The 21,562-nt window shown below is 36.2% G+C and overlaps 1 protein-coding gene across 3 annotated transcripts in view; it reads left to right on the top strand.

The window, feature by feature from the left end:
• The window catches only part of PPARG (peroxisome proliferator activated receptor gamma), a 130,316-nt gene that overhangs the window by 30,784 nt on the left and 77,970 nt on the right, over positions 1 to 21,562 (top strand). The window contains exon 1 of one of the 3 annotated variants that reach the window (XM_046671103.1): positions 7,793 to 7,816. The exons of the other annotated variants lie outside the window; for them this stretch is intronic. The gene's annotated coding sequence lies outside the window, so the exon portion shown is untranslated. Of the gene's footprint in view, positions 1 to 7,792; positions 7,817 to 21,562 lie in introns of those variants that run through there. 3 annotated transcript variants of the gene reach the window in all.

Genomic DNA, 21,562 nt, shown 5'->3' with positions numbered 1-21,562 from the left:
TGTAGGATGCCACCTCAGCGTGGCCTGATAAGCGGTGCCATGTCTGTGCCCAGGATCCAAACCAGTGAAACCCTGGGCCGCAGAAGCAGAGTGTGCGAACTTAACCACTCAGCCAGGGGGTTGGCCCCTGGAGTGAGCTTCTTGAGAACAGAGACTATCTTCTGGGGATCCTTAGTGCTTAACACAATTCCTAGCAAATATTATGCAAGTAATAAAATGATAGTGTAATTGAAATTAAATGACTCAGATATATTTTTATTTCTACTAATTAAATATAGTATTATTAGCAATCTTACTTGAATATTATTTTTAAATTTACCAACTAGAAATGCACAGCATGGTACAAAATTGAATTATTTTAGGAAAAGAATTTCTGTGGTATAGTATGTATTTACAATTTTGTGGATTTAGCCATTGCATAGGCTTTTTATTTTTATTTTTATTTTTTTGGCAGATGTTGAAAATGAATCCATAAGAGCACATAGGTACCTTATCAGGTACCTTTTACCTGTATAGTTCAGATGAGGAATATTCACTTCACAGACTGGTTATGGCCTTTCGCCTTTCTATAACATTCACAGCAGGGCTTCTAAGTCAAGTAAAGGGCTAGAATAGTTATTTGTACTTAGATTTCTTTTTTGTTTGCTATTTGTATGTATTATTTATTAAACTAGTATTTATTGAACTACTTTTTATATCTAGCAGTGTTCTAGACAAGATGGAGTTATTCTTGTTCACAGTCTTGTTTCAAAGACAGTACCTACACACACCACATGTAAGAATGAAATAACAGAACTGAGCAGTGTGTGATTGTCAGAGTTCATGGAAGAAAACACATGTGCAGAGCTGGAATAGTCAGTAGTTATTTCAATAGATGGTTGCATCTGAGTTGAACCCTTAACATGAGGATATGGATACATGAGAAGGAAGAAGTTGGAAATTTTAAACCTGAGGAGCCTCATGGAGAAGAATTTCAAGATATCGGTGGGCGTGTTGTACTCTAGACTCAGTGGGAGGTTCACATAGGAGAGGAAAGGGCTAAATTTGCCAAGATAGAAAGGCTGGAGTAGAAACTTGGACTTTGTGGGGAGGAATTGGAGAACTTGAATATTTGAGGATAGGGAGGTGGTAGGACAAAAGCCGTTTGGAAGGGACAAGTGAAAGAGATATTCTGATAACTTATAAGATTTAGTGACTGAATACAAAATAAAGAGGATGAAAGAAAAAGAAGAGTAAAAAATGAACTTTTGGCTGATATATAGAGAGGTGGAGGTATTAAAAGAAATATGAAGGAAGGACTCTGTTTTGGGGGAAGCAAGATGTGCTTGATTTTAGACTTGTTGAATTTGGAAGTGAATGTGGAATATGTCAGTTGATACCCTAAAGAGATGTGAAGATGTGGGAGTGAACCTTGTTTCAGAGGTCAGAACTAAACACATTGATTTGGGTGTCATTAGCATAGAGTGAAGAATGTATTGAAAGCTGACTCTTAAGAAACAACACCCAGGAAGAGTTTAAAAGAGGAAGATGAGAGAGTGGAAAGAGTAGTGTCATTGACGCCAGATGAGAAGAGCTTTAAAAAGAGGAAAGGAAAACAACACTTAGTGCCTCTTTTGTACCTGGCACTGTGTTGATAACTTTACATATATAATCTTATTTAGTCCTCATGATAACCCTATAAAATAGGAATTATGATTATCCCTATTTTACCGGTGGATAAAGTGAAGTCTAGCATGGTTAAATAACTTGCCCGAGGGCATACTGCTATCAGGACGTGGAATCTGGATTTAAACTGAGATCCTTCTGACTCCCAAGCTCACATATTTTTTTGCTGAAAAATTGTGAAATGACAAAGAAGGTCAAGATGAATGAGAAAAGGAGTAAAGCCATTAACAGTTGCAAGGAGGAGATCATTGTTTAAGATTACAGGTTAAGCATAGTGGTAGGAATAGACATTTCAGGGAGCTTTGAAGGTAGCAGGTGGTAAATGAATGTCGGGGGTGACTTCAGAGAACTGAGAATTTTGGCAGCGAATAGGACAGTTCTCCTGGAGCAGTTGAGACAAGTACAGTAGGGAAGAGTACAAATAAGTGGAGAAGGAAGAAATCTTATAGGGGTGAGTCTCAGAATAGACACTAAAAAGAGACCCTGTGAGAAAAGACTGCTTCCACTAAGTTTGGAAGAAAGGATAATGAGGTTAACATGACAACTCTGCCCCAAGTGGAGCTAAGAGGGAGAGTAAATGAGAAAGGTGTCAGAAAAACAAAGATTTATAAAAGTACTAGTTATAGTGATACCTGCAAAGTTGTCTCTTACTTGGAAGAAAGCTCGTAAAAATAAAGACACGGCAGCTAAGTGACCTTAATCAAGTGACTTTCCCTCTTCCTGCCTCAGTTTTCCCATTTGTTAGACACATTAGGTTAGGTTAGACAAATTGATCTTTAAGGACTCTTCCAATACTTAATTTTCTAAGTATTCACAGATAGGGCAATCATATAACTTTGTATATCAAAGAAATTTGCAAGAATAACTAAAATTAGAGATACAAAGGAAATTTTTAGGATTTTAAGTCCACAAGTTAAAATTTCTGGATATACCCCTTTCTCCCCTATTAAAAATTGTTAAAATGTCTGAATGTGTTACTCACTGTAAACTCTTGAAGGCAAGGACCACACACTGTTCTCCAGTGTGTCCTCAGCATTGAGTATAATGCCTGATACGTAATAACCACTCAATAAGTATTAAATGAATGACAGTCGAATTACTAAATAAAATGCCACCAATAAAGAGACCTCTTATAGTACACTTCCCATTATTTTTCTCCTCTTTGGTCTCTCTTCTCAATCTCTTCCATGACAATACAGGGACATATTTGTTGTATTGTTAGTCACTTTTCATGTACTGCCTTGTTTTTGTATCGTTTTAATTGTTTTTTTGTTTGGTTGCTGTGTTGATCTTTTGTAAAAAGGGAACTAAATGTGGGGAATGGATTGACATTTAATGGAAATCTTAGGATTTTTCAAAAGTATCTTTTGTAGTAACTTAAAAATTAGTTTTCTAGTTTCCCATCTTTTGTTAATTTAAATGTTACCAAGAATATTTCCTTCATAAAAAGGAATTGTGTTTTACATTATGGAGGACAAATGATTTAGAAAAAAACCAGAAATCTATTTCTGAACAAATTTAGTGATGCTGGTATAAGGAAAAAAAAGCTAGAAGAAGTCGCCCCAAATTTAGTAACCCTTTCCATCTTAAACACATGATTTCAGTTGTCCCTGGGCTAGCTAAAGGTTACGAAATGTCACCATAATACCATTTACTTCCTTATGGGTTCTTGCTACCTCCCCCTCACCCCCAAATATGGTAGACGGAGTTGTAAAAACCCTACAGTGTGACATATAATTTATTGCACTTTTAGTTAGAAGTATTCTGCCAAAATGAGCTAAGAACTAGAGGAAATGGATTTGAATTTACAGCAGTGATACAGAATTTGCTTTTTCCAGACCACTCAGACAGCAAGCCAATTTGTAACTTTCATGCTTCATACAGTGGAAAAGTTACAGCTGTAACAAAGTCAGCAGAGACGTCTCTGGTTAATGTTCTTAAATGAGAAAATTGACTGCAGGAATAGTTTTCCAAATACATGTTTTTATATGCTTTATACCACTTTCCAGAATATTAGCCATTTTACTTAGTGCTATTTTGGGAATCACTGATTCTTCTCATCTTTCTGATGAGGAATTAGAACCAGAGTTGACATTTTACTGTTAGCAGACTTTATCTTCAATGATCTGGCCATCTGAAGATGTCTTTTTCTCCTTTTCATTACCAACTTCAACCTTGTAGATTGTCATTGTTCTTCCCTTCCCTTGAGGTAGAGTATTTGTTTACATGGGACACATAAAAGTCCAGATTTTAATAAATGGCTGTTTGATTCTGGGGTGGAAACTAAAATCTTGGGCAGGACAACCGAGTATCCCAAAACTGAATATTCAGTGGAAGCTGTACAGATATCCTGGGTTTTAAGTCAAGATAGTAGCACAGCTTGTAGATTCAGCCGTCCTGTGAAAATACGAACTTAAAGGGAGAGGGTGATTGATTTTTTATTTCTCCTTTAAAAGTTCGATCGTTTTTAAGTATTTGTTTATCTTTTTCAAACTATGCACTCTCACAGTATTATTTTAAAAGAGTGACTCATTTACTGTGTATACATATAAGTTATATCGAAAGAGGTTATCTTGTAATTTAAAATATGAGAGGTATGGTGAAAAGAACTGAGTGGAAAAAGAGAAGGAAACTGGGTGTTTTAACCCACTTTGCTTGTTCCTCTTTGTCCTGCTATAGATTTTATTTTAGCTGTTCTGTTTGCCTGACATGGGCAGTGTTGCCACTTCTGTTACAATCGTCTGTACTTAGGGAGTTAGAACTACCTATAAATCAGCCTGAGTGGAATCTTGGCAGATGAGGTCTCAATCAGGAAACAAGCATTCTGTTTATATTTAGATAATTTGAGAGCCTGGCCTCTGGGCATTTGGTAAGAAGTCTAGTAAAGAGAAGCCTGAAGAACAGAATATTTATTATGAATAGATGTCACCTTTCTCCACTTAGGGGTTTAATTCCAAGCAGCCTGAGAAAAACTAAAGACATTGTCTCTTTTGACTTACTTGGCAAGTTTTTTAAGAGTATGAGGAGCCCAAATCCAAAGGGAATGAAAACTGCAGCAGAGAATCTAAGATGACAGCTGGCATGAGTGCCTTTTGGCACTGTGGAGAAAGGCCTCAGAGCCAGAGTCCGCAGAGGTGGGAAGAGCGACACTTCTTCCACAGCACAGGCAAGTTGCATTCAGGAAAGTCCTTTCAAACATATATTCATGTCACGAAAGAGGTGTTAAAATCCCAGGGTTTTTCAGCCAAGAATGGCACTTGCTTCTATTGGAATCACTCGTCAAGTTGAAAGAAAAAGGCAAACAAATTGAACAAATAAAAATGATTCTTTAGTATCTAAATGACACAGGTAAAGCTCTGGTTTCCTTTGCAAAGCGTGTGTGCTCTAAGGTAGAAATCAGACGTAGTAGTACTAATAAGTTCTTCTCTTAGAGCCTATTGTGTAGAACAATTGTGCTCTGACTTTTCTCTCCCTGATTCTGATAGTCATTTAATCAATTATTGTCACCGCCACTAGAAGCAGATAAAAAGGATAATGAAAACATCAGAATATTTAGATTTGTTGTTCAACTGTTCTTCACTTATCCTTGAGGACTTTAACATTCATCGCTAAGGGTGATTGATAACTAATGGGAGACGTAGAATTAGAGTTTGTGCGCTTGATAGGGATAAAGCAGTCATGGAGACCTCCATAATTCCAAAGAAGCAGGTGGGCTAGGGTTAGTCACATACTTACTACTGTTAATTCTCGAGATCCTTAATTGTAGAACAAATCTTCCTACTAAAACAATGTGGTGTGCGTTTTATATATCTATTAAATCATTAACACATTAGCAATTTAAATGCCAAATGAGTAAATAGCAAGCTGCCTATCTTCTCTCTTTTTTTTTATCATGGTAAAATAAAATTTGCCATTTTAACCATTTTTAAGTATACAATTCAGTGACATTAATTACATTCACAGTGTTGTGAAACCATCAGCCATATCTATATCCAAAACGTTTGCATCACCCCAAACAGAAACTCTGTGCCCATTAAACAATAACTCCCCAACACCCACCCCTCACCCCATGGTTATCTCTTTTCTACTTTCTGTTTCTGTGAATTTGCTTATTCCAGTTATTTCATATACGTGGGATCATAGGATATTTGTCCTTTGATGTATGGCTTATTTGACTTAGCACAATATTTTCAAAGTTCATCTGTATTGAAGCATGTATCGGAACTCCATTCCTTTTTTATGACTGCATAATATTCCATTGTACCTATACATCACATTTTGTTTATCCATTCATCTGTTGATGGGCACTTGGGTTGTTTCCACCTTTTGACTTATATGAATAATGCTGCAATGAACGTTAGTGTTCAAGTTTCAGTTCTTTGGGGTATATACCTAGGAGTGGAATTGCTGGCTCATATGATAATTCTGTGTTTACCTTTTTGAGGAACTGCCAAGACATTTTCCACAGCTACTGTACTATTTTACATCCCCACCAGCAAAGTATGAGGGTCCCAATTTCCATATCTTCCCCAACACTTGTTATTTTCCATATTTTTGATTATAGACATCCTAGTAGATGTGAAGTGTTATCTCATTGTGGTTTTGATTTTCTTTTCCCTAATGACTAATGATGTTGAGCATCTTTCATGTGCTTACTGGACATCTATATGTCCCTGGAGAAACGTCTGTTCAAGTCCTTTGCCTGTCTTTTATTTGGGTTGTTTGCCCTTTGCCTTTGTATTATTCTTCTCTCATTTTTTAACTCATGTTCTCACATACTTCTCCATGTAATCAAGAAGGTCATTTCATTTGAGCCCAGGGAAGTGCTTTCTATCAGCCTTTCATTGCCACCTACATTGACTTAAGGTCAAATGCTTTTCATCTTGTTGCCAAAATCAGTAGCTGAGAATCTTCTGTCTTCAAATGAAAGAATTTTTCTGAATGCCTGGATGCTGTGGAATTCCTTGCATTCTCTCCCAAATCTCAGTTTATGAGCCTTTGTGTAGGCTATGATTCATTAAGAAGTACTCTGGAAAATAAACAGCCATTTTCTTAGAATGATGAAATCTTAGACCTGGAAGAGACCATCTCTTTTTCAAATTTGGATCCACAGATTCTTGGGGATACACAAATATATTCTTGGGCTCTGAGAATTTTAGAATTTAAAAATACTGTTTTTATATCAACAATAATCTAAAAGGTCATTGTAAAGCCCAGATTTCACAACTCAAGGACATTTTCATGGTTTCTTACATAGTTTTCTCAACTTGGGGTTACAGGACCCCTGGGGAGCCTGAGCACACAACCTTGGCAGGTCTGTAAGATTCTTTTCTTTCTTTAAAAAGGACCTATACATCAGTGAAGCTTAAGAAACTGATCAAATCCAACCCCTGTCCTTTTACAAAGGAGGCCTAGAGAAGTTCAGTGACTTGCCAGAATAACACGGCAAGTTAATAAAACCAACCAGCACTAAAACTCAAGTCTTCTAAGGCTTTGTTCAGGTTCTTGGTGGTAGCGTGGGGGTGCTGCAATGATCACCTTGTCATTGAGTTTAGAATGTAGTGGGGAAAACAGAAAAGGAACAAGGATAACTAAAGCGATGGGTCCTGTGAGGGAGAAAAAGGGTAATATGAGTTGTACAGAATGATAACAGGTGCTTTAACTAGTCGGAGAGTTTGGGGAGGTGAGTTTTCTGCTGACAATTGAAGAGAGAACAGGAATTAGTTTAAGGGAGCTGTGAGAAGATGGTACAGACAGAGGAAATAACGTGTTTGGAGGCTCTGAGGTGACAAAAAGCATAGTTTACTTACTGACCTAAATGGAGAAAAGGAGTGGGAAGAGGCTTCAGAGATAACAGCAACCAGATTATTCAAGGCAGTTTGGCTTTAAGATAACCAGAAGTCAATATAGAGTTTAAACAGGAGTGATGTAATCTAATTTGCATCTTTAAAAGGTCACTCGATTGCAGTATGCAGAATTGGTTGGAGAGGAGATAACAGGCAGATGTGGGGAGACCAGGTAGGAAGCAATGGGAAAGATGTGTGTGAGAGATGAAGGGAGCTTGGGTTAGGATTGATAGCAGAGGAGATGGAGACAAGTGGCTGAATGTCTGTAACAGGTAGAATCAAAAGGATGTGGTGATTGATTGGATGTGAGTAGTAGAGCAGTCAATTATTATTATTATTTTTATTGTTATTATTATTACTACTACTGGCATGATCAGCTAGGAGATTGGTGGAGCCATTTACAAAGATAGGGCTCACTGAAGGAGACCAGTTTTGGAGAATAGATAACAAATGCAGCTTTTGACCTGTTGAATTTGAGTCACCTATGAGATGTTTCAGTGGATGTATCAAATAGATATTTGTCTATAGGGCTGAGATGCAGAAGAGACGACTGGGACAGACATAGATTTGGTCTCAATATATCCATGATATTTGAAACCTTCCGTAATGGGATTGCCTAGGGAGAGCATGTGGAATTGGAAGAGTGAAGAGTCCTAGGACAGAGCCTTGAGGAAGGAGCAACGTGAGCCAGAGGATAATTGATATCTCAGAAGACAGAAAGAAGACGAGGCAGTGGAAGAAAGGCTGGGATCTGGGGCTCTGCTGTCTGATGGAGTGCGATGGTCGGCTCCATAAAATGTCTACCTACCTTTCATGCCGAGATAGATAGTTTTCTGCTACTGATTGTTGTATTGAACATTTTTCCAATTCTTTTGCCAGAATCTAGTCCCGTGAAATGTTGACGAACTAGGATGTACAATGTATACATTGTTCTTGGTTAAATTGAATTTCTGGTTAACTCAGTCAACCAGAAAGCCATTTTCATTTCTGGTTGTGTAAAATCTTTTTCTTAAACACAGTAAGCCATTTTTCATCTTGGTAAATGTTATGGGGTGAAATAAAATTTAAATTGAATTTAGATAACTTTGAATTGGTGATTTGGGAACTGTTAATGTCTTAGTTTCATTTTGAATAATAGCAAATGACATTTTACTGAAGATATAGAAATTATTGAAGATTATTTCAGGAAATGCACTAGAAGCTGCTTTTAAAACCAAATCATTTTTTAACTGCCTTTTTTTCCTTAGCATTTGTCTATTTTTTCTAAAAGTATAGAAACAACTTCCAGCATTTTAAGAGTTTTTAGTAAAGTTAATGAAAGTAATAATTACATTTGTTTTTATTTAATATGTGGTTTTATGTAATTCTAACCCAGTAGAGTCAGGTATATCAGTACATTCCTCACTATTGTTAATTTCATCAACATGTGTACTCTTTGATCACTGACCCCATATGTAATCCAGCTATTTGAAAATTATTCTACTAATGTTACAGATATACATATGTGTACAGTAAAGAGCTATCTGAGGCCAGCCCTGGTGGCCTGGTGATTAAGTTCAGCATGCTCTGCTTTGGCGCCTGGATTCAGTTTCCAGGTGTGGACCTACACCACTTGTCTGTCAGTGGCCATGGTGTGGTGGGGGTCACATACAAAAAAGAGAGGAAGATTTGCAGCAGATCTTAGCTCAGGGTGAATCTTCCTCAGCAAAAGAAAAAAAAAAAGAAAAAAGCTATCTGAAAATCTAAATTAGGTTTGAATAAATTAAGTCATGAGGCAACTGCATAGAGTATCTTTCCGATAGTAGTAAAACTAAAGTGAATCTTTTAACAACATAAAATACTCTTTAAAATGTGGTCTGGGGAGCAGGAAACTAATATTTATAATTATTCTGTGCCAAGCACTTCTCATTGCTTTACATACATTATTTCTGTTAATCCTCAAAACAATTCTATTTTACAAATGAGACTTGAAGAGATTAAATAGCTTGCCCAAAGTTACACCACTGATAGTGGTGATGTTAGCTTAGGTTTATCTAATTTTAAAGCCAATCCATTTATACCTCTATTTCTCACTGGAAGTCAGGAGACCTATATTGTAGTTCCTGCAACTTCCTCTGACTGTATAACCTTGGGTAAGCCACTTACTAGACTACTGTAAAGCACAATAATTTGCTTGCATTTACTATCCCCCAGAAATACTTTTGTTCCCTCCCCTTGCCTAGAGTGCGCCATACTTCCTCTCCATGTGTTCATTCATTCAGCCGTTAATCAGTTCATCAGACAATCGTCTTTATTCATTAAATAGTAGTTATTGAGGTTCTGTGACGTAGATATGAAAATGACAAAATACATGGTCGCTGTCTTTCAGGTCATATTCTTGTAGTATCTGTATCCTGATCGCTATATAAGCCAAAACCCCATTTCTTCCATGGAGCCTTTTCCATGAATCATCCCATTTGACATGTTCTTCTGAGTCCCTGTGAAAACTTAGTCATTTTCCGTTTATTTACCAATTAACCAGGTGTTACCTTGTGACATCTCTTCTATCATTGGCTCGAATTCTTATTCAAATCATGAATTGTTACTTAACTTTTCACCTCTTTGCAGCTTGTGTCTCCAGCAAGTTACAAATTCCTTAAGGGCAGGCTTATACTTCTCTGTGTTTCCCATAGTGTCTTGTAAATAGCAGAATTTTTTGACTTGATTCACTCAACAAGTGTTGTCGATTTGGGTTAAGTTTCTAAGTTCAGATTTTACTTCCTGGTCAAATGATCTTAGCCAAGTCAGGTAGCTACCCTGTGCTCAGTTTGTAATAAAATGGAAACAATTCTTACCTCTCTGAGGTTAAGTAAATAATATATGTAAAAATACGTTGTATACTTTAGTAGACTATACAAATATTACTGGTTATTTAATACTTTGTGATGAAAGTCATCCTGTCCTGAATTTTTTCCACAAATCCTTCATGTCCCAACATTTACTTCAACTGTTCATTTGATCTACTTTTATCTCTATTGTCCTATCATATCGCTCTTTACAGTTTAACTTCTTTATTTGCTCTAAGTTTATTTCTAAATTTTTTTCCCTTCATTTTGTGTATTTGCAAATCTTAGTCTTATTTATGACTATGGACATAAATGGTATGAACTGTCATCAAACTAGCTTAATCTGATGGATTGAAAGGTCCATCAGGTTAATGGGCCCATTATACTACAAAATTTGAATGATAGAAAGTATTGTTAATTTTCTTTCAAGGTAGCTTGATCCATTCTCTTGTAGTTTCAGATTGGTTTAAAGGTTTGTTGTTAGGAATTTGATACTGAGATATTTTTCAGTCTACATTGGTGTTCTGTGTACTCTCCAAAGAATATATCAGAACTAGTACCATCAAAGCCCCTATTGGCTTAGGTTGTGTTTATGGGGCCTTGGCAGACTTAGTAATAACCCCAAAATACAGTCATTTCAATAGCTAGAGCTTATGATTAAGACTTCCCAAGTGTTAAAGAATTTACTGAATTGAGTTATCTGGTCTTTGCTACTTTTGGTGCTTTGACTAATTGTAGCCATCAAACCAAGCTTTATTTTTACCACCTGCATTGAAATAAGCTTTTTTGATCGTTTAAAAAATATTTTTAATAAGACCATTGTTTTCTCCAGCTTTTCTAGACTGTGGTTCTTGTGTGGTAATGTCTCTCACCTCTTGGAAGCCCTTGAAATAAATATATTTATGATTGTTATTGTTATTTATGTTGAAAGATATTAAAATGAGATTTGTCATCCAAATGGGCATCACTTACTTCACATCTGGTTACTTGAAAAGTGGCCAGATGCAACAATTCTTAATGCAAGACAGCCTAGGGCAAAACCTTTGCAATTCTCACCTCCTTTGCAAAACAACTGCCCTGTGTGAACCTTTCACATTACAAAAAGAAGAAAAGAAAAACCAACAAAGAAAATTCACTCCACCACGTTTTAATTCTAGATCTCCAATAAAAGTGTTCATATGATTTCTAGATGCTTGAGCTAACCCTTAGAAGTGGAAGGCAATGTGAAAACAACCATGGCAGCAGTGACCTAGTTTCTAGTTGTCAGGACCGAAGACATCATGAAATTTCCCTCTTAAATCTCCTCACTTTGCTTAAAGTGGTCATATGTCCTGGTTCACCTGTGAGAGTCCTGGTTTAAGCCTGTTGTCCTAGTGTAATTTTTAATAGTGCCCTCCTTCACGCTTACAAGTGTTCCAGGTTGGATAATAAAGTCTACGGCCATCTTTTGTAACCCTTTATCTCAGATACACTAAGCAGGGGGCTTAGGAGTGGGAAGGATGAGAATGTGTTAGAGGGAAAATGATATTCAGGTTGAGATAGTGCTGCAACCGAAGGCTGCTGATCAGAATTCTCAGTGAATAAGATGGAAGCTGAGCTAGATATTGATTTGTGAACACATTCTGAACATCACGGGATCCACCAGATTAATGCTGGTTGCTCTTGGGGAGTGGGGAGAGGTGGAGGGTACTAACCAGGTCAGGAGGTTGTGGTGTCTTTTATGCAATACTGATGTTAAGCTTTCTGTCTGAGGTTTTCCATATTGTGAGTCTTTCACCTCTTGATACTCTTTCAGGACTAGTGACGCTGATACCTAGCAGAAACACTTCAGAGAAAAAACAAAGATGGAAGATAATAGTTGTTTAGAAAAATGGAAACGCCTTTATTCTTGATAACTTTTGTCTTCTTTGAAAAGCTTAGCTAAATCTCTCTTCCATTTACCTTAATAATCTACTCAGAAATTTAATTTTATCAACTATAGAAGACTTGCTTAATATTCTCGTCGAAAGACTTCTCCAGATTTGATAACTGTTATTTTTAGCACTCAAATGTGGCACAGTATCTTTATTTTATTTAAAGTAACTTTTTAAATTTTAAGAGTAATAGCTACTATTGAAAAAGATGCAGAAAAATATAAAGCAAAAAATAATCACTCATAATCCCATCACCCAGAAATAACTAAAATTTTCACTATAGCATATTTCCTTTCACTTTCTTGCCCATGTATTTTTTTAGTGTTTATTCAATGAAGCTCTCAAATTATAACCTTGAGGAAAAGCTTTTGGTGTTCTTATAACAATAGGAAAATAATAATATCTTACATTTGCATAGAGCTTTAAAATGTGAGGAGTTCTTTTATATAACAACATGTTTAATCCTAACAAGATCCCCTAAGACAGGGCAGATATTTCCCATTTTACGTTTGGGGAAATCGAAGCCCAGAAATGCTCAGCGACTTGTCCAGACACCAGTAAGTGGGAAGCCTCCATTAGCACCCTGTGCTCCTTCACAATCCAAGACTCTTTCTATGTACAACTCAGGGAATTGTACTAGAAGTTTCAAGGACAAAGCCTGAAACCAGTATAAAGAATTAATTATGAGAAACTGATTATTTAGCTGGGAAAAGAAGGTAAGGAGGAGAAATGTTGTATTTGAATATTGGTCTTTAGGTTTGTGTAGGGGCCTTATTCAAAGAATGATAACTATCTTTCTTAGAACCTCTTCTGAAAGTAAAGCAAGGGGGCTGAGCTTCTCTTGGACATTTGCATTTGCGGTAGGCTGCTTTCCTGAAGGCCTTTGAAATGACAGGATATTATCTGTTTGGAATTAACAGTCAATCAAGTCTTGAACACCCAATGCTGTACTAAGAAGAATAAATGAAGTAAAAGGCATAGCACGTCATGTTTTTAAAGGATTTAACATTATACTTGGAGAAATAATATAAACGTACACATATGAAACAACTTAGGTGTAAATTATGTAGTATTGACTCTATGTACAATGAGTTATTAAGGGTGAGAACTAATGAATTGACATTCAAACAGCATTTACTTTGTGCTAATCAAGAAAAATATATCATTAAGTGTTATAGCATAAATAAGATCAGGAAACCAGAAACAAGTCCTGGGAGATGGCAGAAAATAGGAATTAACAAATTCATTCACATGTTAATGAATCCATTCAACATTTATTGAGAAACTACTATAGCCACAGGTGCATGGGAGTAAGTAGACACATCCTTTTGAATAGAATTTAAATTACGTGTTAGGAAATAAAAAACAATAGGTAGGTGGGTGGGCAGATTATAGCAATAATCTTATTAACCTATGCAGAGGTTAGGTGTGATTCTGATTAGGGACAGGAGTTTATAATGGATAAGCCTTAACTTAAAATTCATTGAGTGGAGGAGCTAAAAGAAAATGTTAGAAGCCATCTTATCTATTTCCTTTCCTTATCTCCACTTTAAAAATGGGGAATTAAGACCAGAGCCATTGTAATTTGCCTAAACTCATAAATGGAGTTAGTGGCAGAAGTGAAGCTTGAACCCTGGTCTTCCACTTCTTTCCAATTATTGCCATTCTGCCTCTTGAATCTTGAATTTAGCGAAAACATCTTTTCCTTCTTCTCCATGCCAACTGCCTGAATACCAGATCTGAGATACTAAATTAAAGATTTGGATTATAATCATTATTCAGTCATCAGTAGAAAAATATGATTTAGAAAACGAATCTGTTTCCTGTTTCAATCTCAGTGGATGTCTCATTTATAAAATGACTAGAGGCTCAGTGAGATTAACAATATACAACTTAGAATTGATGTTTTGTAGCTGTAGCAGTGACCAGCCTGTTTCAGACCCAGCTCTGTCACTAACTAGCTGTACAATTTTGCTCCAGTCGTGTCACCTCTTTTTTCTTTATTTATAAAATGAGAGAGTTAGAAACTCTAAAGTCTAGTTCAGATATTTTATATAGCTATATCTTATTATTACTTGAGTAAAGCACAGACTTCTTTTAAGGAAAAAATTTCTTATGATTCTCAGTATTCACATAATTTTTATTATAATATAATTTAAATATGCATAAAAGTAGATATAAACTTTTTGTGCATATAGCTCTTACATAAAACCAAAACAAATTAAATAAGTTAAAAAACCCTTAACATTCAAATGAACAGTTTAAATATGCAAATGACTGCGATAACACATGCTTTTTGGGGTTCAACACCTTCTGCTACTCAGTGCCATATATATGATTAAATTCTCCCTCAATTTTTCTCTTTTTGAACTCTTCTGTGAAATAGTCATTTCTACGCATTACTGGATCTCATTTGGCCTTCACTTAACTCAAATTATTTACCTATTAAAAATCTACCTTTGACTTTCTGTCATTAATCCTGAACAACTAAAGTACTAATATTGGGCACAATGAAGTCACAAATACAAACTGTGGCACTGAACCTGCCTGTAAGTATTCACTTATAAAATCATCAGATATTCAGATAATCCAAAATTTGAATTTTTGAAAAATTTTGTATCATTAAAATGAAAGAAAAATTGAAAATGTGGAGTTAGAACCTTTTTATCAAAAATTGAAAACAATTTAAATGTCCATCAACTGGATGGATAGACAAAACGTGGTATACTCATACACAGCCTAGCCTAGAGTCCTCACTGATAAGAAGAAACTTACGGACACATGCTGCAACATGGACAAACCTCAAAAACATTATGCCAAGTGAAAAGAGTCAGACACAAGAGAGCATATATTGTATGATTCCATTTACACGAAATGCCTAGTAAAAGCAAATCTATAAGGCAGAAAAGTGGATTATGGGCCGGCCCGGTGGCCCAGCGGTTAAGTGCACACGTTCTGCTTCGGTGGCCCAGGGTTCATCAGTTCGGATCCCGGGTGCAGACATGGCACCGCTTGGCAAGCCATGCTATGGAAGGCGTCCCACATATAAAGCAGAGGAAGATGGGCACAGATGTGAGCTCAAGGACAGTCTTCCTCAGCAAAAGGAGGAGGATTGGTAGCAGATGTTAGCTCAGGGCTTATCTTCCTCAAAAAAAAAGAAAAAAAGTAAAGTGGATCAGTGGTTGCCTGGGATTGGGGGTGGGAAGTGGGATTGATTGTGAATCATCATGAGAGATCCTACTGGGTGATGAAAGTGCTCTAAAACTAGTTTATGGTGATGGCGCACAACTTGGTAAACTTAACAAATATTCACTTAATTCTACACTTGAACTTTATGATGTGTAAAATGTACCTCAATAAAGTTGTGAAAAAAGATTTTTAAAAGGTTTTTTCTAGGACTTCCTAAGAATATATCTCTCTAGATATCCCTGTCCTGTAGGAGAGCCAGTTGAAAACATACTGTTTAGTGTACTGGAGAGTGGGTCCAGTAACTTAACCTCTTTGTGACTCGGTTCTTCCATTTGTAAATGAAGAGGGGCTTAGATTAAGTGTTCTCTAAGACTTCCTGCAGATATGACAATCTCATCTTCACATTTCTATTATCCATGAATACTATACCCCCTCTCGACCCCTATTTTTCTCCCCCTCTCCCCTAGATGGTCTCTTCCAAGCCCCTTTAATCAGCCTGGCATATTGCCCATCTTATTAACTCTTGATCACTAAAACTTCCTGACCTTAATGCATAGGTCTTTCAGGTACACAGTTCCCAAAATGTTTATCTGAACGTTCCATACTAGACTGAATGTCCCGTCATTCATTAATCTCCCAGAGGCTATGCTCTCATCCTCTATAACTCTCTTATGGAAGCTCTCCCACAGATAACAATACACTTCCCCTTCAGGCAGTACATGAAAGAAACAATGGATGATACAATGGAATCATCCTATAAAATTACACAGAACGAAAATCTGGCCCATTGTTTTCTCCCACTGCCTAAGGAAGAAGTTGTGCTCTTTGGATCCCCTTAAAGATTTTGGCTTGTCCACCTCCTCAGATTCCCAAGTAACAATTAAGCAATCTGGCCTCCTTCCCACCTCTCATTTCAATGCGTAGGATACTTGTCAACTTGCCCAGAGTGACTTTAGGCATTTTGAGCTGTTCATCTGACTGTGTGCAATAGATAAATAAAAACATAATTGGAAGAAGGACCGAGTTAAGACTCAATTTTATTTTTATTTTTATTAAGGGGAGAGTGCTTATTTTAGAACTGAAAAAGTTATTTGTCTGTCTTGATGTTTTAGTCTTCCTCTCCTTCCCTTTGTGTTCAGTAAAATGTTTCTGAATATTTAAAATGAAAACTTTATTAAAATGGAGCTCATGTTTGTAAAATAAAAACTTAGCCTCCTCTTAGAGCTTAGTATATCTGAAGACAAGCACCCCTGGAGTATAAAGAACAAACTAGAGAGTAGGAGTGTGCTTTAATTAGTCCACAAACCTATCGGGGATCCTTGACTCTCTTCCTGAAGATATGCTGGCACACAACATAACTTTGGAAGAACTAGTGAAGTTTGTATTCTATTCATCCACTGTAATTGAGGAATAACCACTTGCTAAAAACTGAAAATCCCTGTTAATGGAAATTGTTAGATAAAACTGCAGCATTAGATGTATTATTAGGGGTTGATAAGTGGTTTTCTATATGCGGTAAAAAGAAAAAGGATTAGATAGCTAAAGAACCAGGGGATAGGATGGGGTTGTAACTGTCATGGGACCAAAGATAACAGAGAAGAGTGAAGTTGAAACAGAATTCTCTAAAAATAATTGACAAGGAGAAACTTAGATGTGTAAGTATTTTATGATGTAAACCTTCAGTGAACAGAAGAAACAGCTGTGCCTAACCAAGAACGTCAGATGTTGAAGAGATCTACCTTCCTAATAATATCTAGTGTCTAATATCTAATATCTTTCTATCTAATAACAGAGAACAAATTAAACATTTATTCTTCCTTTGTAGTAGATACTTTATTTCAGGGTATCCACATACCTTAGTTCCCAGAACAAAGCCCAAACTTACAGAAAAATGTCAGTAATAAATGTAGAAGGAGTCATAGAAAAATTTTCGAATTCTAATTTCATAAACTCAGAGTATTGATTCAAGATAAGACTCAGTGTGTTAAAATCTTTAGGTGAATTGTCGATGAAACTGAACATCCTTATAATGCCAGAGTTACAGTACTTTAGATTACTTTCTGGTTACAAGGAGAAAAAAGTAACCCTATAACAGAAAGATCAGACTATCATCATTCGAAAATAGTAATCCATCTTACCATCACCAATGGTCAGTCCTGTGCTGTCTCTGATGTGATGGAATAGGAAATATAGCACATCATCTATGTTACATTCAAGCCAAAAATGTTTTAACTTGAATCCAAAAATCATCAGATATAATATCCAGTTTATAGGAAACATAGGGATAGAGAAGCAAGCTAAATGATACCACAAGAAAACAACTGGACAAGTCAGAGCGTGAGACATTCTACATGATAGCTGGCCTGATCTCTTCAGTTAGTCAGTGGCCTTAAAATTGAGGGAAGCTGGGGGTGGAGGAAGATGGCTGTGCTAGATTTAAGAAGATTTAAGGGACCTACAGCCAAATGCATTTCATCATCCTAGATTAGATTAAGATTTGGAGCAAAGCAGCTATAAAAACATTTTGGGTCAACTAGGAAAATGTTAATATGGACTGGGTATTGTTGGAGATGAAAATTTCCACTAAAATGAAAAGAGAGAGATCATTGGCTTTAAAAAGCAGGTTACCACCAGTAACTACCTTTATTTCAAAATACAAATGCTTGTGTATAGGCATGTATGTATGCACTTGTGTATATGTATATACTTATGATCATACATATGCCCAGAAAATTATCCACTTCGATAAACACTAAGACTGATAATCTCTGGGTAGTAGAAATATAATGGTTTTATTTTTACCGGTCTGTATTTTTAAATTTTCAGCTATGAATATGGATTGGTTTTGTAATAATAAAAGGTTATTTTTAAAAAACCATTTTTTCATATAGAAAAACAACAGTGTGTTCTGTCCTTTAAGGAAAATAAAAATGTTTCTTTTGGGGAAAGAAGGTGCAAAGACTGGAAAACACTTTAGTATCTTTTAAAACCATCTGGTAACAGTTTTTGGCTGTAAAGCTTTGCGTATTTGTCTTTATTCAGTACGGTATAGTCAAACAGACCTACTTTTGAATTCAAACTCTGTCACTTATATCATTTTTACTCTGGGCATGTCGCTTTATCTCTGTTTTCTCATCTAAAAGAGTAGTTGTGAGAATTAAAGATGATTTAAATAAATCAGAGCCTGGAACAGCGTAAGCTCACAAAATTATAATATTACGAATTCTTATCAAAATTTTAAATCTTATACATGACAACTTGATTAATAAAATAATAAAGAGAGCGGTCATCAACTAACACCATTATTGCTCTTAAATATGTTTCACAAAATATGTTTATACAAGTGGAGTATAGAATCTTCAAAAACAAGTAGGAATTTTAAAAGTTCCCTTAGCAGAAGTAGACCCGCTTTGTTCATGATAGCAATTAGGATTTGATAGACGATACAGTGTAACTTTGTGGCCAAAGCCCATTGTCCGGTTCCACATAAAGCACTATTCAGTGGTGCTATTATTTTCTTGTTTTGCTTTGAATAACCTCCCAGTGTCATTGTCAACTTCAAATGAGATAAAAAACACTGTACGGCTCTAAGATACTTTTTAAAAATTGGAGTGTTATTACCTCGGTGTAAATTTTCACGTAGTAATTTTATTATTTTCATAAGATCAAGGAACTACGTCAATAGGAAAGACAACTCCTGGTACCAAAAGAACTCCAGGATACTAGGGTGACTCATGAAGAATCAATGAATGAGGCGAAAGGACATTTGTCAGCAAAATGAATTAGTGAATTGATTGTTCAGATATTACCAAATTTTAATTACCAAGTCGTTATTGAGTGCTTACTTTGTAGACAGCCCTGTCTCTGAACTCTGGTGAACTATGGCATTCTTGTGGGCGATTCACCCACGTTAAGTGAATCACATCATAGTGCTAATGCTTTCATGCTTGATAGACTTCTAACGTGGTTGCTGGCAGAAGGATAATTGATTAGAACTATTTATTTGAACGTTTTATTGTGTCATTTTAATGAGATAGAGCACAATTTGGAGCTTCGGACTGGGAGTGAAGAGACCTGATTTCTGTCTTAAACTCTCCTGCCAACCGTCTGGGTAATACCTTGCACAAATCATTTAATTTCTCTGGAACTCATTTTCCTTATATGAAAAATTGAGTTTGAATGTGTTAATCTCCTTGGTCTTAAGATTTGTGAGTCTGAGGTCTCCACAGTCCATGTATTTCCTTTAGTACAGTTGCAAAACTGGTAAATTGATTATTTTGCATGAACTAAACTGGCATATAGCTCTGTGGCTCTAAGCTTGTGTTAGGATCTTTGTGGATTCCTAGTGTGGTTCACCAGTGATGGGATATGTTACCCAGAGAATCTCCATGTAACTGATCTTGAAAAATTAATTGATAAAATGTGAACAGTGAAGAAGATGCATGTTTTAGAGGTTTAGGATTTCCTGAAACATAAATATGGGTCAGTTGATAAGATAGCCCATGGTATTTTATTATGCCAGAAACCAAAATTACTGGAGAATTTCAGATTTTACATGCAACGACAAGTTAACACAGTTTACATGGGACGTCTTTGGTTCAAAGGCACAGTCATTTGAAAAGTGTTTAGTTGATCCCTAGAAAGTGGTTAGACAGGTTAGACTCTTTCTCAGGTATTACAGGCAAATTAACTTTTGAAGGGGGGAAAAAAGGGAAGTTTTCAGTTTTTCTTTTTGAGACTTAATTTACTATTCGGTATTTTTTTTTCCAGATAAAAGTGCGTTTCACCTAATTAGCAGACAGGTATGAAAAGGAAATAGTAACTCAGGATTAGAACATGAATAAAAATACAATATACAGAATTGCCATTACACTTTAAATAAACTAGTTATAGGCATACTGTTCAGTATCTCAACATTAGAACCCAAAAGAACCTTGAGGACTATCCTGTTTTGCAGATGGGCATTCTTCTCATCCTAGAGATGAGAAATGTGAACCCTAAGAATTGACACCAGTCTGTGACTGAACCAGATAAGAACGTAAAACTTAGGCTTTCTGGCTCCAGTGTCACTCTGCCTTTCCGTAGACTACACTGCCTTGGGATCAAGAAGGCCTCTTAAAATATCAAATACACGTCTACTGTAGCAGCTATTGGCTGCAAGTTAATGTCATTTCATTGAATCATTTTGCTTTAAATCAAAATGGTATATAAATTATTAATCTTATATACAAAAAGGTTACTTTTTGAAAATCTGAACCACATTACAGTTTTTGATTAAAGAAGAATGGATTTTGCCTTTTTGAAAAAATGACACATATATTCAAAGGTGGACTTCCTTTGTCTCTTTCTTTGGGAATATCTGGCTTGCTGTGATGGTTGTGGTGAAATTTACATCTTAGGATACAGGATTATTTGTTCTTCCAAAAGGCATGTGTCCCACTGGGATGTCATTTCTTCCGTGTTGTGTCCCCTGTGACCATGAAGAAACCCTGAACTGATGCAACCATCGGTAGAAGATGAGGCTTCGGGCCAGCTTTGATTGGACTAGAGAAAGGCAGCAGATCTTCTGGGCAGAGGGAGAGTGAGTTTAGGTAGTCATTCTGGTTGTTGGCAATTATGTGTCTTCCTTTTGAGCACCGTGACGAAATTTAAGTCTTATTGGAACAAGAAGAAAATTGATGCTGTTGTCAGTTCATTAGGTCTCTAAACTCCTCCTTGAATGATACGTGTGAGACAGATGTGGCAAGCAGCTGTTCCCTCATTGTTCTCATCATCAACAAAAACAATAAACATGTGTTTTATGCCAACTAGGGACACTGTGCTAGGCTCTGGGGATATAAAGAGGTGTTGTGTATTGTTCTCTCAGAGAGCTCTTACCTTTTAGGGGCCAGCGTAAGAGTTCATAGCACTGATAGCATTTAATGACGCAACTTTTAAAGTGAAGTTATAGCAAAAGAAGAGAATACTGTACACTATTATATACCAATACTAACATTGCTTATTTTACATAAAAGATAGGGAAAACAATTAAAGAAGTTTTAAAAATCCAAATTCAATCTAGAGAGTAAAATCCAAATTTAGTCTTTAGCCAAAAAAAGCAAGGTTTTAAGAGTAATGCAACATA

This window comes from Equus quagga, chromosome 1 (genome assembly GCF_021613505.1).
Source record: "Equus quagga isolate Etosha38 chromosome 1, UCLA_HA_Equagga_1.0, whole genome shotgun sequence".
In the NCBI taxonomy this organism is placed as follows: Eukaryota; Metazoa; Chordata; class Mammalia; order Perissodactyla; family Equidae; genus Equus; species Equus quagga.
This window is presented reverse-complemented; position numbering and strand designations above follow the sequence as displayed.